Raw genomic sequence first — 18,300 nt, 5'->3', positions numbered from 1 at the left:
TTTTGTGGTTCCATGCAAATTTTGGTATTATTTGTTCTAGTTTTGTGAAAAATGCTGCTGGTATTTTGATAGAGATTGCATTGAATCTGTAGATTGTTTTGGGTAATATGGACATTTGAACAATATTAGTTCTTCCAATTCAGAAGCATGGACTATATTTACATTTGTTTGCATCATCTTCAATTTCTTTCATCAATGTTCTACAGTTTTCAGAGTACAGGTCTTTCACCTCTTTGGTTAATTTTATTCCTAAGTATTTTATTCTTTTTGGTGAAATTGTAAATGGAGTTGTTTTCTTAATTTCTCTTTCTGCTACTTTATTTTTGGTGTACAGAAATGCCACCAACTTCTGGGTATTCATTTTGTATGATGTAACTTTACTGAAATTATTTATTACTTCTAGTAGTGTTTTGGTGGACTCTAGGGTTTTCTACACGTAGTATACGTCATCTGTAAACAGTGACAGTTTAACTTCTTTACCAATACAGATGCCTATAATTTCTTTTTCTTGACTGTTTTGGCTAGAATTTCCAGTATTATGTTGAATAAAAGTGTCAAGAATGGCCATCCTTGTCTTATTTCTCGTTTTAGAATAAAAGCTCTCAGTTTTTCACCATTAAGATGTTAGCTGTTTGTTTTTCATATATGGCCTTTATTGTATTGAGGCATGTTCCCTCTAAACCCACTTTGTTGGGGTGCCCTTTGTTGGGGCTCAGTTGGTTAAGCATCTGACTCTTGACTTCAGTTCAGGTCATGATCTCATGGTTCATGGGATCGATCCTTGTGTCAGGCTCTGTGCTGACAGCATGGAGCCTGTTGGGATTCTCTCTCTCCGCCTCTCCCCTGGTCTCTCTCTCTCTCTCTCTCTCAAAAAATAAACATGAAAAAAAATAAAGCCACTTCATTGAGAGTGTTTTTATCGTGAATTGGTGTTGAATTCTGTCAAATGGTTTTTCTGCATCTATTATCATATAATTTTTATCCTTCACTTTGTTGATATAGCATATCATGATTGATTTGAAAATATTACACCATCTTTGCATCCCCAGAATAAATCTCCCTTGATCATGGTGAATGTTACTTTTAATGTATTGCTTAATCCAGTTTGCTAATATTTTGTTGAGCATTTTTGGTCTTAGCCATTATTTCTTCAAATATTTCTTTTTTCTCCCCCTCTCTTTCTTCTCCTTCCAGGATTCCTAGCTCTAGATATTTTAAGGTAAAGTTGTTTGAGAGTCAGAACAGTAATTTTAATGTTTTCTTATTTTCTTTCTCATTTTGTTATTCATTTCTGTGCAAAGATATAGTAATTTTATTTGTTTCAATTTTTACTTTAAAATAAATTTCAACACTAATTTGGATGAGAAATTCATTAATTGGAGGAACTCCTGGGCTGTGTGGGATCTGAAATGGAAAGGTAGTATGCAACTAGCGGATAAGGATGAGATAGCCTTGAATTATATAGGAGACTGGAGTTTTGGACTAGATTGGACTGAATTTTTAATGGCTGAAAGTGACTGAAAAGCTGTGGGTTCTGCCAAATATGTTAATAAAGACAGAAAATGGAAAAGGTAAAAATCATTCCATATTAATTCTCCACCACTATAAAGCTGCTCAATACTGGTTTATTAAAATCAGAAAAAAGGAACTTGAGACAAACGTATTAATATGGATAAAGGGGGACATTACAACATTACATAATGATAAAATGAAATATCCCCCAACTAAAATTATGAGCATATGTGTATCTAAAAAAGCATTGACACACACAGGTAAGAACTGATTAAATTACCAAAATCATAAAATTAATAGAGGGAAATTATCATACGCCTTTCTGATTGATCAACTTTACATAACACCATTTACAAGCTGGATATAATCTCATTACCCAAGGAATAGAAATTACATATTTATTTCAAAATTACATTGATTATTTATAAAACACACCAATCCAGAAAGGACGTGTCTTGAAATTTCACATGTTCTTTCACCAGTATGTAATAAAATTAGAAACCAAAGAAAAGATACCCCCCAAATTGGTGTGTTAAAAAATCACATGGAAAACTTAAGAGACCCACAATTCTATATATTTAATACATTAAGAATAAAAAGTCATAGTGAATTAAAAATATTTGGAAGCTAAATGACAGAGCATTACTTACCAGAGCTTGTGGGACATACTTAAAATAGTATTTGCAGGCAGAATGTATGGCCTTAAAAGGACATATTAGAAAACAAAACAAAACAAAAAACACTGAAAACTAATAAACTGCTTAACTCATGAAGTAACCAAAAGAATTACAAATTTAAAGCAGTGGAAAGGAGAAAATGATAAGGATAAAAGAAAATAGTAATGCAAGAGCCAACAAATAAACAGTAGAGGTGATTCAGAAAAATAAAAGCTGATACTTGAAACAAACAGAAGAGACAAGCCTCAAAAGACCAACATAATATTAAGAATGAGTAGGGCTAGGGGCGCCTGGGTGGCTCAGTTTGTTAAGCATTCAACTCTTGATTTTGGCTCAGGTCACGATCTCACAGTTCATGAGATGGAGCCGAGTTGGGCTCGGAGCTGACAGCACGGAGCCTGTTTGGGACTCTCTCTCTCTCTCTTTATTCATTTCCTGCTCACACTCTCTTAAAATAAATAAATAACCATCAAAAAAAAAAAAAAAGAATGAGTAGGGCTAGAGTGTATTATGCTAAGCAAAATAAGTCAGTCAGAGAAAGATAAATACCACGATTTCACTCATATGTGGAATTTAAGAAACAAAACAGATAAACATAGGAGAAGGAAAACAAAAGAGGGAGACACACCATAAAAGAGACTCTTAAATACAGAGAACACACTGAGGGTTGCTGGAGGGGAGGGGGGTGGGGGGGGATAGGCTAAATGGGTGGTGGGTATTAAGAGGGCCACTTGTGATGAGCACTGGGTATTTTATGTAAGTGATGAATCACTAAATACTGCTCCTAAAACTAATATTACACTATATGCTAACTAACTAGAATTTAAATTAAAAATTGAAAAAAAAAATTTAAATGCAAAGGTTATAAAAGTCATAATAGACCTTCAAGAAAAAAATGAAGAATGTTCCAGATTGAACAAAACTATAAAAACATGACAAATGGAACAACATGTGTTCCTGGATTGACTTGTTTGCTAAAAGGAGCTACTGAAACTGTTGGGAAAACATGAGTGTGATCCTTGGGAGAAGGATATAGAGAACTTCTTTTATTATTCTGACAACTTTTCCAGTGGAATTGTTTACAAAAAAAAATTCATAGATGATTCTCATGGTTAAGAAAAGAAAAAAAATTAAAAAAAAGAAAAAGAAAAAGAAAAAAAAGAATGAGTAGGATAACATGATCACACATAAAGTAGATAATGTAAATAATTTAAAAAATATATAATGCTATAAGCACTATATGTTCATAATTTGTAAAATGTGGATGAAACCAATTTATAGAAAATATAATTTAACAAAATTGATTCATGAAGAACTACAAAACCTTAATTATAGAGCAATCATTAAAGAAAAACTGAATCAATTTTAATTTAAGCCCCCTTTCCTGAAATAAAGCATTAAATTCAGAGGATTTTATAAACACATTTCACCAAACCTTTAGGAAATTCACAATTTTTATCTATATAACTTGTTTCAGTAGATAAAAAGTCTTGACAGAAAATATATTGATACCAAGTAGTATTAAATCTATGAAATGCAAAGATGGTTCACATCAGAAAACATACCAATTTAGATCAATACAATAACAGATTAAAGGAGGAAACCATACAATTATCTCAACAGAGGTAGGAAAAAGGATTAAAAATTCAACTTTGTGATGATAATTGGGGATGGGAGGGAACATTCCTAACCTGATAAAAGTAATCTACTCCAAACTTCAGCAAATACTTTACTTAAAAAATAAACATTTGAAGCATTTCCATTAAAGTCAGTGTGCTACTTCTGCTTGTACCTCTGGATCCCCTCTCCACCCTTTTCTACTTAACTCTGTGCCCCAGGAGCCTAGAATTTACATCCATGTGCTCCCTTGCTCACTGGTTTCATTGCTATCAGCCAGTGGGGAACCCTAGATCTGAGATTGGAAAGAGAATCAAGTCAGAGTATTTGTTCCCCTGTTTTCTTCTAGGTGAAGTCATCCTAGGCTAGCTCTGTCCCTTACTGTAGGTCATTACTCTTATCATGGTAAAGTGTTTTATATGACTAAGTATTTTTGTACATGTACCATTTCATCTCTTCATGCACATACATATATACTTTACCTCAATACTTTCCTACTTATTCTAACTGGCCTTCATTTATAGCTAATTATTTAAGAACTATGAAACCAATTGTGTTCTCAGAATCCATGATCACATCTGACATATGCTATATTTATTTATATATATGTTATCTATAAGCAACCATAGTGGCCAAATAGCCAGTATGATATATTTATATCATGTAGATGATATTCATATCAGTGTAGGAACTAGCTAACTCCTGTTTTAACCATTCTGTAGTAAAATAAGTTCAAAAGTGTTAATGTATTTACACAAAAATAATATTTTTTTGCTTGGTTTTGTGATTTATTCTTAGCTCTATGTTTTTTCCCACCTTTTCTATTTCTGAATTCTTAATACTATTTTTTTTTAAATTTGTAATTTGTGCACCATCTCAAGTTTGTGCTGTTGGTCTTTTTGTCCATTTTTCTTTCTATTTTTTCTATTTGTAATTTCAGTTCTAATTGTAGTCTCCCTTGGCAAAATTCTGTGCTCTGAGTTTAGCTTCATGCTCCTCCTGGGAAATTAATGTTTTGCTCTAACAAGTCTTTGATACGTATCACTCAACTGCTGATTTGTTGCTTGTAATTTCAAGTTCATCATTCTTGTGATTAAAAAATAATCCTGCGCTTCCTCCCCTACCTCTACTCTCACTGCATCTTGATTGTGAAGGCTGTAAGATCTCCAGTCAGAAGTTTCTAGAAGACTATTTTCCTCTAGAGCTTTGCTAATCAGAACTTTAGAAAACAAGTTTAATAGCTTACAGGACATTAATAGTTCTTGAGGGTTATATCTTAAAAATTGTTTATTCTGTAAATCAATTTGATAGTCCACATATAGTAGTATCTAGGTCTAGGATTTAGGACCACAGACTGTGTGTGGTGCTGCCAGGTTCAGTTTTCTAGAACCATGTTGATCCTCCATTCATCAATTCAGCTTTTCTTTAAAGGTTTAGGTACACCATAAAGGTCTCATGTAAACCAGAGCCATAAGGATGTTCTGTCAATTCCCAAATGGGTATTTACTCTTAACTGCTGGTGACCATGCTACTTACATTTTTCATACTAGAAGCTTTGACAGTAACACAGCCCTTTAGGGACCGCTACTGCTCTGTTGTCTTTAAAGTTCTCCATCAACTAATTTTCATTTCATCTATACTCATTTCCCATAAGACTCTGGTCCGAAAAAGTATTTTAACCAAATTCAGTAATCTCTGATTTTCCCATCCCAAGAATTCTCTCTACTGTATCTGATAACTCAACTGGATTGTGTTGTATACATATCCAGAATCCTCTGAATCATCCACTGTATATTTTCTTTTACATCCATATGAAAGGGTAAGAAAACATACAAGGAGTAAGTCTATCCATTCTCCAATCAGCCACAAGAATATTGGGTTATTTTTCTTTCAACAAGGATTTTTTTCAACCATGTTTTTGACCAAAACAAATCAATGCTATTTCACTTTTTGCCTTTTTTTGGTAAAAGCAAAAATCCCCTTCAAATTTCTTCCAGTTAGCAGAGAACAGATAGTAATGTGGGGCTCTTTTAAAAGCAAATTGGTGAAATGTGAACTTTTGAAAAGCAGTGGATAATTTAACTGAAAGTTTGTGCCCTTTAATTGTCCTCTCCTTATTTCTCCTGACCCCCAGCCCTTGCAACCAGTCTTCTACTTAGTTTCTATGAGTTTAACTATTCTTAGATTCCACATATAAATAATACCATGCAGTATTTGTCTTTGTCTCTCTGGCTTAATTTAGGTTAGCACAAAGCTCTCCAGGTTCATCTATGTTGTTACCAATGACAGGATTTCCTTCTTCTTCTGAAGGCCGAATAGTATTCTATTATATACGTATGTATCTGTTCATCCATCGATGGATACCTTAGGTTGTTTCCACACGGTGGCTAATGTGAATGACGCTGCAGTGAACATGGAAATCCAAATATCTCTTCAAGAAAATGATTTTGTGTCCTTTGGCTATATGCCCAAAACTGGGATTTCTGGATCATATGTTAGTTCTAGTTTTAATTTCTTGAGGAACCTTCATGCTATTTTCCATAGTGGCTGTACCAATTTACATTCCTACCAACAGTGCACAAGGGTTCATTCTCTTTTCTCCACATTCTTGCCAGTATTTTTTATCTCTTGTCTTTCTGATAACAGACATCCTAATAGGTGTGCATTGATCTCTCACTGTGGTTTTGATTTGCATTCCCTTGATGATTAGTGATATTGAGCACCTTTCCATGTGCTTGTTGACCATCTGTTGTCCTCTTCGGAAAAATGTCTTTTCAGGTACTTTGCCAATTTTTAATTGGGTTATTTATTCTTTTTGCTATTCAGTTGTATGGATTCCTTATATATTTTGGATATACGTTTTGGATATATATTATCAGATATGTATGTTTTCTCCCATTTGTAGGTTGCCTTTTCATTTTGCTGATGGTTTCCTTTGCTCGGCAGAAATGTTTTAGTTTTAGTTTGATGTGGTCCCACTTGTTTATTTTTGTTTTTGTTGTCTTTATTTTTGAATTTTTTTTTAACGTTTATTTATTTTTGAGACAGAGAGCATGAACGGGGGAGGGGCAGAGAGACAGGGAGACACAGAATCGGAAGCAGGCTCCAGGCTCTGAGTCATCAGCCCAGAGCCCGACACAGGGCTCAAACTCACGGACCGTGAGATTGTGACCTGAGCTGAAGTCAGACGCTTAACCGACTGAGCCACCCAGGCGCCCCTTGTCTTTATTTTTGATGTCAAATCCAAATCAAAGTACTTCGTCTTGAGCAAGGAGCTGGCATGATATATCTATATCTATATTTATATCTGTCTATATCTATACTTACATCTACACACACACACACACACACACACACACACACATATACATTTTTATATATCATGGCCAAGTTTATATTGTTAGTAGAACAGAAACTCACTCAAACTTCAAATTTTATGATCTCTTCTCCCTGTCACTCTGCCTCCAATTAACCATTTATTAATTTTTCTATTATTTCTTAAGCTTTTACTGAGTGTCATTACTGTTAGATTAGGTGCCAGATACTAGAGATAGAAAGGACAAAGAAAATAGGTTCTGCTCTGGAGGAGCTGTCACATCAGTGAGAATGATATACAAATAAAAATTATACTTCTTTGTCTGTAAAGTACAATGATACTTACATATACAGAATGCTTCATGAATTCTCTTAGAATGAGGGAAAAGGCTTTCTTCTTGCCCACCAACTTTCCTTTATTATGACCATGACTTTGTAAAAATGCAAATAGTGCTGAAGGGAATTAAAAACTTTGTCAGGTACCAAATACGAAGGTGATAATGTTTTAGTTTAGTTAGTGGAAGAAAGTCAAATAATTTCTTTCCCCCAATTAAACTCAATGATAAATTTGGCTTTTACTCTGAGTTAAATGGGAAGCTAATGCAGAGTTTGAGGGAAATGTTGCCTGAAGGAACACCAAGTAAAGGCTCCTGAAATAATTTAGGCAAGCGAGTATGGTGGTTTTAACTAGGTGATGGCAATTACAATGATGAGAAGTGGTCAGATCCTGGACATATTTTGGAGGTGGAACCAACAGGATTTGGTTAGTTGAAAGCAGGATGTAAATGAAAAAGAAGAGGCGAAGATGACCCCTTGTTTTTTGGCCTCAGCCACTAGGCAAATAATGTTCTATCAACAGATTTGGGTATGGCTAAAGATAGAAGAAGTTTGGGGAGAAGGTGTATTGAGTCTGGAGTGTCTATTAGTCATTCAAGAAGAGATGTTAAGTAGGTGCTTGTCATGTATGAGTTTGGAGTTCGGGGGGAGAGGTCTAGGTTGGAGAGGCATGTTTGGGAATTGACAGCATACAGGAAATATTTAAAATAATGAGACTGGATTAGATCACCAAGAGATATAATCATGTTTAAGTTATGGCCAAATCAATTTGAGTAAACTAAACAGGATGAGACCAAAACATTTGAGCTATTTCATGTACCATAACCACATAGATATCGAATACAGTGACAAAGTTCTGTTATGAATCCTCTTAAACAGGCACAATTCTTAAATATGTATTAAACTATTTACTCTACTACGTTAAAATATGGTGTTAATGAGTCTAGGTCTAATCTTCATTCAGTCTGGTTTGATTCCGTTAGTAGGACAATTTTTCTCATGCAGAGGAAAATGTCCTAATACCATAGACTGTGTTTTCCTTTCTAGTCAGCTTTATAAATATGTGCTATTAGTTACAAGGAGGTGGGATACAGTTCAGTGGCAACTCATGAATAATCTGCCTAAGGAGAAAGTCATTTACCAATAGAACCATTTTTATAAAGTCAACTGAAAAACTGAAGTAATTATAATCAGGATTACCAAATTATCTAAAATTTTTTAGGTAAAAAGTAGTTTGAAGCATGACTTATTTGGACACTTATGTGTACATGTATATGCCCTTTATCCTTTTTTACAGAAGATCATCTACTTTTTACTCAGTAAAATCTAAAGTAGTATGTCTACCTTGTAAAAAGATAAAATGGTTGTAAATTATTTTTCCCATGTTTCTCATTTTCCAAAATAAATATTTCAGCATAAAGTATATTTTCTGATGATTTGTGAAAACATGTGAGTGGAAAAGAGACTCTTAAAATTTTTTCACACCACTTACAAATCTAGTTAAGTGTATCCCATCTTTCCTGCTAGTTTTTTTTTTAAGTTAATTGTTAACAGTGCAGGACTCCTTAGATATTTTACAACTCCCTGCTTAGACATAACTCATTACTCCTAGACAAGTATTGTTTTGCCAGTTATTATTTCTCGTCTAAGGTAAAACTGTGACTTGCTAATGCTGATCACTACTGGGAAAGGAGGGCTCTGTCTTCCTCCTCTTCCTATTTCTACAGAGAAGGGGTTCTCTACTTCCCATGCCTGCAGGGGGAGGTATAGGAGTGAGGACTTCTGCTTCTTCTCCACCTCCCCCCACTGTCTCCTCCCTCCAGGAGAGGAAGAGCTGATCTGATTGTTCAGATACTGGCATTCATTGGACCACATGAAAGATCCCCCAAAATCTAGAAACCAGTTCCACCCTTTCTTTCCAATGCCTGCTTCATGGAACAGTCAATAAGAGCTGGCAATTACTATGTAATCTGGTTCTTGCAGATGTCTCTCAGCTAGCAGCTTGGAGGCAGACAGGAGTGACAGGATTTAGGCATCAAATCCCACCATAAAGTCAGAGTCTCTTCCAAATTATACATTTTAAGAAACAATTCAGATGAATCACTTTTCCTCATTGTTTTTCTTCCTTGATTATAAAGGACAGGCCCTAAACCACAATATGCTATTGGAATATGAGGACAACCAGTGAAAGGATTTGGCCTCGCTAACCTGTGATGGCTGTGACTGAAAGAGAAGAGCAAGAAGTAGACAAGTGATGAATAATAAAATTCTGGTATAACTTTTGCCACAAACTTTTTGCTTTAAGATGGAACAGAGGTGACCTGGGTCAGTTCTCATTACATTACATCCTGAGTAAGTTAAAAATCTAGCTAAGTAACTGGAGTAAGTATGTATTTCTTCCATTGCTTTTTTCCTTTGCATTTGGTTTATTACTAAATGATAATAACTTTAAGTGTACCATTTTTTTCTGATATATAGCTTTTATTTCATTTCTGCTTGTTGACATTCTACTCAACTGATAATGCCACTTCAAAAATTAAAATCCTTCAGAAGTGCCTCGTATCTTTTAAAATAAAATGAAAACTTCTTAATTTAGGCACTCTTGGCCCTTCCTGATCAGATCCTGCATATTTTCCTCACATCCAGCTAGAGGGAATATTTCAAAACCAGTTCAGACAGCATCAAATGCCTCAGAAGTTATCTTTTTCCATGTTCTTCCTCTTACTCACCTGCTCAGGTTGTTTTGTTTTCTGTTTTTATTGGCTCCCTTTTTTCCACAGGTCATTATTGCCCAGGGCTCCCTATCTTTGGCTCTGTAATTGGGCCTAGTGTCTACTTACAGCTGTTCTATTATTTTTTAAAGGCTACTTTATTTATTTAAATGTTTATTTTTGAGAGAGAGCACTTGGGGGAGGGGCAGAGAGAGAGGGAGACAGAGGATCTGAAGAGGGCTCTGCGCTGACAGCAGAGAACCCAATGCAGGGCTCTAACTCACAAACCGTGGGATTATGACCTGAGTCGAAGTCAGATGCTTAACCGGCTGAGCCACCCAGATGTCCCTACAGACTAGTTTAGATTCCCTTCTCTGGCTTATGAACCTTGCTCCTCTGCTTGATCCTGAGTATTGGACTTGTTTCTTTGTCTTGCTTTCATTCAGCATTTCCAATAATTCTCTCCACAGCAAATCCTCTTCCCCCAACTCCCCCTGCCTACTTCATATCTCCCCCTGCTTTCTGGCAAAAGGAGTGGAATCAGGTAAGCATGGAATTTTTAAAAAGTGAGTTCTTTGGAAGATCTTAATATCTGGTGCCATCAGCCTATGCACTTATATAAGACCTACCAAGAATAATGGATATGGGTCCTTTGTCCAGGATTTCTCTTTTCTGGACAGAGCTGGAAATACACAGAACAAACTCTTACTTTATACTACCTTTACACTAACCTCCCTGCTGACCAACTCCTGGATGTTAGCACCTTCATTTTTCATGATACAAGATATAATACAGTTGATGAGGCTGTAATTTAGACATGATAGTCTGGATCCTGAAGTCATACACTGTTTACTTTAATTATAATTATAATATGGGTTTCTGGAAGGCTCTCTATTATCCATATATGCACTGCTTTATAGGTAGCCTTTAGAAAATTCTTTTTTGGTAATTTTATATAAAAGGAATAATCCATTGGTAAACTTTAAAGGTTCTTGTTATCTTCTTAGGTTCCCACTGCTCAGACATACTAAAATACTCCTGAGAATTAATATCATTCTTGTTATTGTATAATATTATAGCTAGATAGTAGTGAGAATGAGCACACCGTTATTTAATATAAAAACAGAGAAAAGAAGAACAATTTGCCTTGAGGGATATATTCAATGATTGACACAGCGGTTGCTGCTTTCGATAGTTTTGTGACTTTAAAATAAAACTGCCAACATTTGTTCTCAGCTTGCTCTCTCCAACAGCTCCTGCCCTGGCTCCATCCCATAATTGTTCAAAAGGGGCTTCATAAATAAGTGTTGTGTAATGGCACTGGTATGTGTTTGGGGACCGTAGGATATTATTTCTTAACTGCGCACTATATTTCACAGCAGACTTTGATTTTTAGAAAAGCAGTGACCCCAGTGAAGTAGCTCCCCAAAGCAGCTCTGATTATTCTAGACTTGGCACAGCTTACTGCAAGACCTCAGTGTGAGAACCAAGAGGTGAGCTCACAGAATTGGCTAGCAGGTGGCTCCTGAGCTGTGCGGGATGACAATGGAGATGCAGACTAATGCCTGTGGCTGGGGTAGGGTGGGGAGGAGGAATAGCTCACTTCTAGAAAAATGGAAGCAGTTAATAGCCACGTGTCTTTTCCAGCAGCACTAACTTTCTGGAGCTTATGAAATCATATGAATGAAAAACAAAACAAAGTCTATAAAAGCACCAAAACCATGGAGGAGCCAAACTAACTTTCCAGCCACAAACAGGTCAATTTGAGGCAGTTGGCCTAGACCTCAAGCAGTTCCCAGTAGCTCTAATTTTTTTTTTTTTAAATTTTTTCAACGTTTTTTATTTATTTTTGGGACAGAGAGAGACAGAGCATGAACGGGGGAGGGGCAGAGAGAGGGAGACACAGAATCGGAAACAGGCTCCAGGCTCCGAGCCATCAGCCCAGAGCCCGACGCAGGGCTCGAACTCCCGGACCGCGAGATCGTGACCTGGCTGAAGTAGGACGCTTAACCGACTCCGCCACCCAGGCGCCCCTTTTTTTTTTTTTTTTTTTTAAATTTCCAGTAGCTCTAATTAACTGCTTCTCTTTTCCCAACTCTTAAAAGATCCAATAGTTTTTCTGAAAAAGGTAGGGCAACAGAGAAAAGAAAACTTAAGTACTGTTCACTAAGTACTTGTTTATGGATTTTGTCCCCAAACTTCAGTCTAAGGGTAAGATCAAGAGGGTGACTTAATTTCCTCATCTCCACTTCTCCCAGGTTAATGGACCATATTTTGGACAGTGGGGATGGGGTATGGAAAAAAGAAGTCTATATTTTCAGTCGCTTTTTTCTATCTATATCCTCCCTAAAAAGTGATTATTAAAAATTCAACAGGAGATTATTTAACTTTAGAACTATGTTTAGGTTTGGTATAGTGTTATCTGCATGTGCCAGCAAAACTAAATGAAGGCCAAATGCTCACCAGCCTCATTACTAAACACAGCAACACGTTACTAGGCTCTCTTTTCCTGGCTGAGACTTCACCCAGCATCTAACACGTTGCCTTTGGCACATAGGTGGAGAGACTGTGAAATTTGAGCATAATTGACTCTCAGTCTGTGAGTCTCATTTTCTTGGCTCTGTCCCATAGGCACCCCACTCTCATCTACTGCCCCTCCATCACTCTACTAAACTTACCACCATCTCTCTACATATTAGAGTTTCTGTAAATTCACACTTTCCATCTTAACAGCCAGGATATACAAATACTTTCCAATTGACACTAATCTTAGACATTTTCTTTTAAAGAACTGGATGGAAGGAGTAAAAGTTGCAAAGACTGAAGCTTAAGATATTTAAAATTTAAATGGGATAAAGATCAATTTCCTTCCAACTGTATAACTCTCACTACCATAGTAGTGGCTGGCTTTTTGATACACCCTGTTTGCACACTGGGGCTCATAGTATTTGAAATTACCAGGGGCTTGTTTTGGAGTTGGGATGATGTCTGAACCTGGTGAACTACCTGGATATGTGAAATGGTATCAGGGATTTCTTGGAGACCTCCACGTCGAAAACACAGGTTAAATACATTCTCCGTTGGCTTTCCACGGCCAGTTCTAAGCAGATCAAAATGTTTGCTAATGGGACATTTTCATCAAAGGTGGCTACAGAATCTGGGATCGTGTTATATTTGGGGCTGACTCAAATATATTTTCAGGTCTTAATATTTTGGCTCAAACTCCTACACAGAAATGGTAAAAAAAAAAAAATCCTCCAAAAATGCACCCTATTGGGTGTACCCTATTAGGGAACACTGAATGGTGTAGAAAGAAATCAATTCTAAAGAGAATAAAAATCAACACATACCACGAGATATCCAGTAAACAGAAGCTACAATGTCTTATAGCATCCCCAATTGCTGGGTGATCCGTAGGAAGTATTATTTCTCCCCTTAACTACAGTCACTAGAGGATAAATTCTCATATTTTCGGATCAGATCACTGGTTTAGCCTTGCTCTCATACTTCATGGTTTTTGATGGAATTCTTCTGCTGTGAGGGCTCCTACTGGAATTTCTGATGATGCCAGCTCTACTGCATATTTATGCAATATGCAGTGTCTCAGGGCTCCACCGAGGGGTGAATCCAGTGCTCTCCCCCAAGCAGCATGCAATCCTTATTAGGAGGGTAAATAACTCTCCCTGGACACTCTCAAGCTCACCATGGAAATTTCCCGTTTCCTCGAGTTGTTAGCAATTCCTTTTCTCTTTCCTTTTTTAATGTTGCCTATCTCTATAGTAGACCTAATATCCTCTTTATTTTTTTTAAATTTTTTAATGTTTGTTTATTTTTGAGAGAGAGAGAGAGAGAGAGAGAGAGAGAGAGAGAGAGAGAGAGAGAGAGAGCATGAGCAGGGGAGGGGCAGAGAAAGAGGGAGACACAGAATCGGAAGCAAGCTCCAGGCTCTGAGCTGACAGCACTGAGCCTTATGTGGGGCTTGAACTCACGACCTGTGAGATCATGACCTGAGCCAAAGTCAGACGTTTAAACTAAGTCACCCAAGTGCCCTCCCCCCCCACTGTTGTCCACTTCAGATACTGTCCCCTAAACTCAGTTTTCCATCCTCTAAGGGATATTGCCTTGACCTCCAGATCACTGATGTAAGTAGCTCATATCTTCTTTCTCTCTCCTCAGTTGACATTTGGAGATGTTATTTGACCTGTTCAGTAAATTTCTTGTTTTGGAGATATAAATTTGACCAACTCTGTACTAAAGATTTCCAAACCGGGGCGCCTGGGTGGCGCAGTCGGTTAAGCGTCCGACTTCAGCCAGGTCACGATCTTGCGGTCCGTGAGTTCGAGCCCCGCGTCGGGCTCTGGGCTGATGGCTCAGAGCCTGGAGCCTGTTTCCGATTCTGTGTCTCCCTCTCTCTCTGCCCCTCGCCCGTTCATGCTCTGTTTCTCCCTCTGTCCCAAAAAAAATAAATAAACGTTGAAAAAAAAAAAAAAAGATTTCCAAACCTATTTCTCTAGCTAAATCTCTCCAGTACTCCAGGTTTATATATTTTATATAGCAGATGCTATCACTGTCTCACTCATATCACCTTGGCATTTATCCTCTATATGGTGAAGGCTACTTAGTAGTAAGAAACACCTATTACTCTCCACACCTTTTCTTTGGTGGGGGGAAGGTCTGCAAGAGAATGTGCATCCTAGGGTAAGCTAGCAGTGCTGCAGAGCTGGGAGAGTTAACAGCTCCAGAAATGGCTCTCCAACAGTGCTGGTGGAGATTTGGTGGCTAACAATCCCAGCATCTAACCAGTAGGTTGTGGTAACTCCAAGGTATATTCTATACCATCTTCTAAAGTTTTACCAGTGGTGCTAAACTTTAAATCCCCTGACTTTGGTGGTTATAACTGGCTCAACAAAGCACATTTTATAGGTTTCCTTACTTTTCCTTCATCACTTGCCCATTAACCTATTGGTGTTTTCCAGGATCACTTCCAAAATATACTACTTGCATTTGAATTCTTATCTCAAGAGTCTATTTATGTGCTAACCCAAAGTCAGGCATCTAGCAAACTACAGGACTTTTTTAAAAATAGTTTTAAAAAAATGTTTACTTTTCAGAAAGAGAGAGAGCACACAGGGGAGGGGCAGAGAGAGACACAGAGGATTCGAAGTGGGCTCCAAGCTGACAACACAGAGCCCAACATGGGGCCCCAACCCATGAGCCTCGAGATCATGACCTGAGTTAAAGTCAGATGCTTAACCAACTTAGTCACCCAGGTACTTCGCAAACTACAAGACTTTTTAACCTGGCTATTTCACTGACAGATATCTCAAGAATAATTCATTCAAAACAATTTTATATTCTAGTGTCAATCTGTTCTTCCTCTTCTATGCTCAATTCTCCACCCACCAAGTAACCCAAACCCAAACTTGCTCAAGGCCATTCTGTCACAAACCTGTTAACTCTACCTCGATAATATTTTTTCAACTCTGTCCCTTCCTCTTCATCCCTACTACTGCTGGTCCATGGTAGGTTCTTATCATCTCTTACCTGTGCTGTTCTCCCTGCCTCCAGTCTCATTTTTGGAAATGAAGCAGAGGAGAATTTAGAATGACTTCCAGGCCTTTGGTGATTATAAGAAAAGCAATACAGAATAGGGAGAAGGCTTAGAAGGAACATTGTTGCAATTGTTTTCATGCATTTTTAGTTTGAAGAGTCTGTAAGCCACAGTGGATAATGGGCCAGGAGATCCTGGACACAGTCTTGTTTAGGAAATATATGTCTATATTTGAAATCATAAAAATTTAGGAGATCATCCAGGAAAAGCATGCAGAATGAAAAAAGAGCTAAAGGCAAAATCTGAGGAATATTAACTTTTAAAGGTAAACAGAAGAACAAGATCTTGCAAGGTGTAACTAAGAACAATATGGAAAACTTGAGTGAAACCACGTTAAAGGAGGGAAACCAAGATGTTACAAAAGCCAGAAAAGTGAGCTAGAAAACTTTACTCAGTATGAACTTCTCAATGAAATTGTCCCTTACTATCCTATTTAAAATAGTGTCCTTCTCCCCACTACCTAGAACTTCCCATGCCTCTTCTCTGTTTAATTTTTTCCAAAGTACTTTTTACCATAAAATTTCTAAATATTTTTATTTCTTCATTTAAAAAAATTTTTTTTTTTGACATTTATTTATTTTTGGGACAGAGAGAGACAGAGCATGAACGGGGGAGGGGCAGAGAGAGAGGGAGACACAGAATCAGAAACAGGCTCCAGGCTCTGAGCCATCAGCCCAGAGCCCGACGCGGGGCTCGAACTCACGGACCGCGAGATCGTGACCTGGCTGAAGTCGGACGCTTAACCGACTGCGCCACCCAGGCGCCCCATTTCTTCATTTTAAACATCTTCACAGAGCTATAATTGATATACCAAACAAACAACCAAAACTGAAACAACCACAACCCTGCACTTATTCAATGTATACAACCGGGTGAATTTGAAAACATGCATACACCTGAGAAAACATCATCGCAAAGTAATAGTCATATTCATCATCTCCAAGCATTCCTTGTGCCCTTCTCGTTTTTGTTTTGTTTTGTTTCTGTTGGGAGCACCTAACATTAGATCGACCCTCTTACCAACTTTGGAAGTGGGCAATGTAGTGTTAAGTATAGGCAATATGTTGTAGAGCAGTGCTCTCGAACTGTGATTTTATGCCTAATGAACAACAAAGCAATTCCTCATTTAACCAACCCCACACCCTGGCAACCACCATTCTATTTTCTGGTTCTATGAGTTTCATCGTTTTAGATACCTGATGTAAGCGGAATCATGCAGTATTTGTCCTTCCGTAATTGGCTTATTCACTTGGCACAATGTCCTCCAGGTTGCTCAACGTATTGTCACAAAACGGGATAATTTCCTCCTGTTATCAGGCTGAATAATATTCCACTGTTCGGGTATATCGCACACACAAAGGAAGAGTGGCTTGAGCACCAGCTTCTTCCGCTACCAAAGCGCCCTGCGGAGGTGCGGCTTTGGTTTCACCTCCACCCGGAGGTGGAGCGAAGAAGAAAAGCAGAGGCTAGTGAAAGCAGACGCGTAGGGGGAGTGAATGTGCCAGCCCAGAGGTTGGGTCTAGGGGGTGGCCTGCCACTGAGTGGGTTGGGGGCCTCGGGTCCTGGCACCTTCCGTGGAGCTGGGGTGAGTGAAAAGCCTGGGTTCCGGGTAGCGGGCCCAGCTGTGCGCCAGGTGGGAAGCATGGGTTGGTGGGTGCCTGCCTGCGACCGGGATCAGGGTTCGCGGGGGCTCATGGGAGCTGGGGCTACGGGAGCCGGCCAGGGCCAGGAGTGGCTGGGCGCTAGACTGCCACTGGAGCTTGCGTTAGCAGGAGCACCCTAGGAACCTCGTGCTCCTTAGAGCCACCCCTGCTGCGAGAGCCACCCCTGCTGCGAGAGCCACGGGGGCACTGTGGTGAGCTGGGGAGTTTGGGTCCCAGGAGCCGCTAGTAGCCTGTTTCTACAGGAGTTGCTGGCAGTCGGTGGGCTGGGAGCCTGGGGCCTCAGGAACTGCCTGGGGCCATGGCTGCTGGCACGTGCTAGGGGTGGATAGGCCTGGGTTTGCAGCAGCCTGTTAGGGTGCCACGTAGGGTGGGGGTAGTTGGTGTCGCGCTGGGGCCTCCTGCAGTGAGTCGGAAGGTCACCTTGTTCTCCTTACACAGGAAGCTTATCTCTTCTGTTGGGCTCCCGCACTGGAGTGGAGGGGGAGGGCTGATGGGTGTAGAGTGTGTGTATCTTACCCACCTCAAGGTGCTTTATTTTGATGTTTCACCCCAATGGTGTCATCCTTTATCTGGAATCCTTGGCTTTTGTGAAGGTATTCTTGTGTGCAGGTAGTTCGTTGTTCATATTGATGTTCCTGGGGGAGGACCAGTGCTAGAAATTTCTGTAGTCATTTTGCTCACGTCACACCGACGTTATATCTTGAAGTTAGGTAGCAATGTTCTTTAACTTTTTCTTTTGTAAGAGTGCTTTGGATAGCTTCTTTGCTTTCGCAAATGAATTTTAAAAGCAGATCATCAAATTTTGCAAAAGGGTGGTGGGATTTTTGATGACAATTGCGTGGACTCCTAATACAAAT

At 38.6% G+C, this 18,300-nt stretch overlaps 1 long non-coding RNA gene across 1 annotated transcript in view; it reads right to left on the bottom strand.

The window, feature by feature from the left end:
• Positions 1–17,590, bottom strand: part of LOC123379031 — a 29,426-nt gene extending 11,836 nt beyond the window's left edge. Inside the window, exon 1 of the long non-coding RNA XR_006582955.1 lies at positions 16,976–17,590. This is a non-coding gene — a long non-coding RNA (uncharacterized LOC123379031). The remainder of the gene's footprint in view (positions 1–16,975) is intronic.
• Between the last annotated feature and the right edge of the window lie 710 nt (positions 17,591–18,300).

The sequence above is a fragment of the Felis catus genome, chromosome C1, assembly GCF_018350175.1.
Source record: "Felis catus isolate Fca126 chromosome C1, F.catus_Fca126_mat1.0, whole genome shotgun sequence".
NCBI lineage: Eukaryota > Metazoa > Chordata > Mammalia > Carnivora > Felidae > Felis > Felis catus.
Note: the sequence above shows the minus strand (reverse complement) of the source record. Positions and strands in the feature narration are given on the sequence as shown.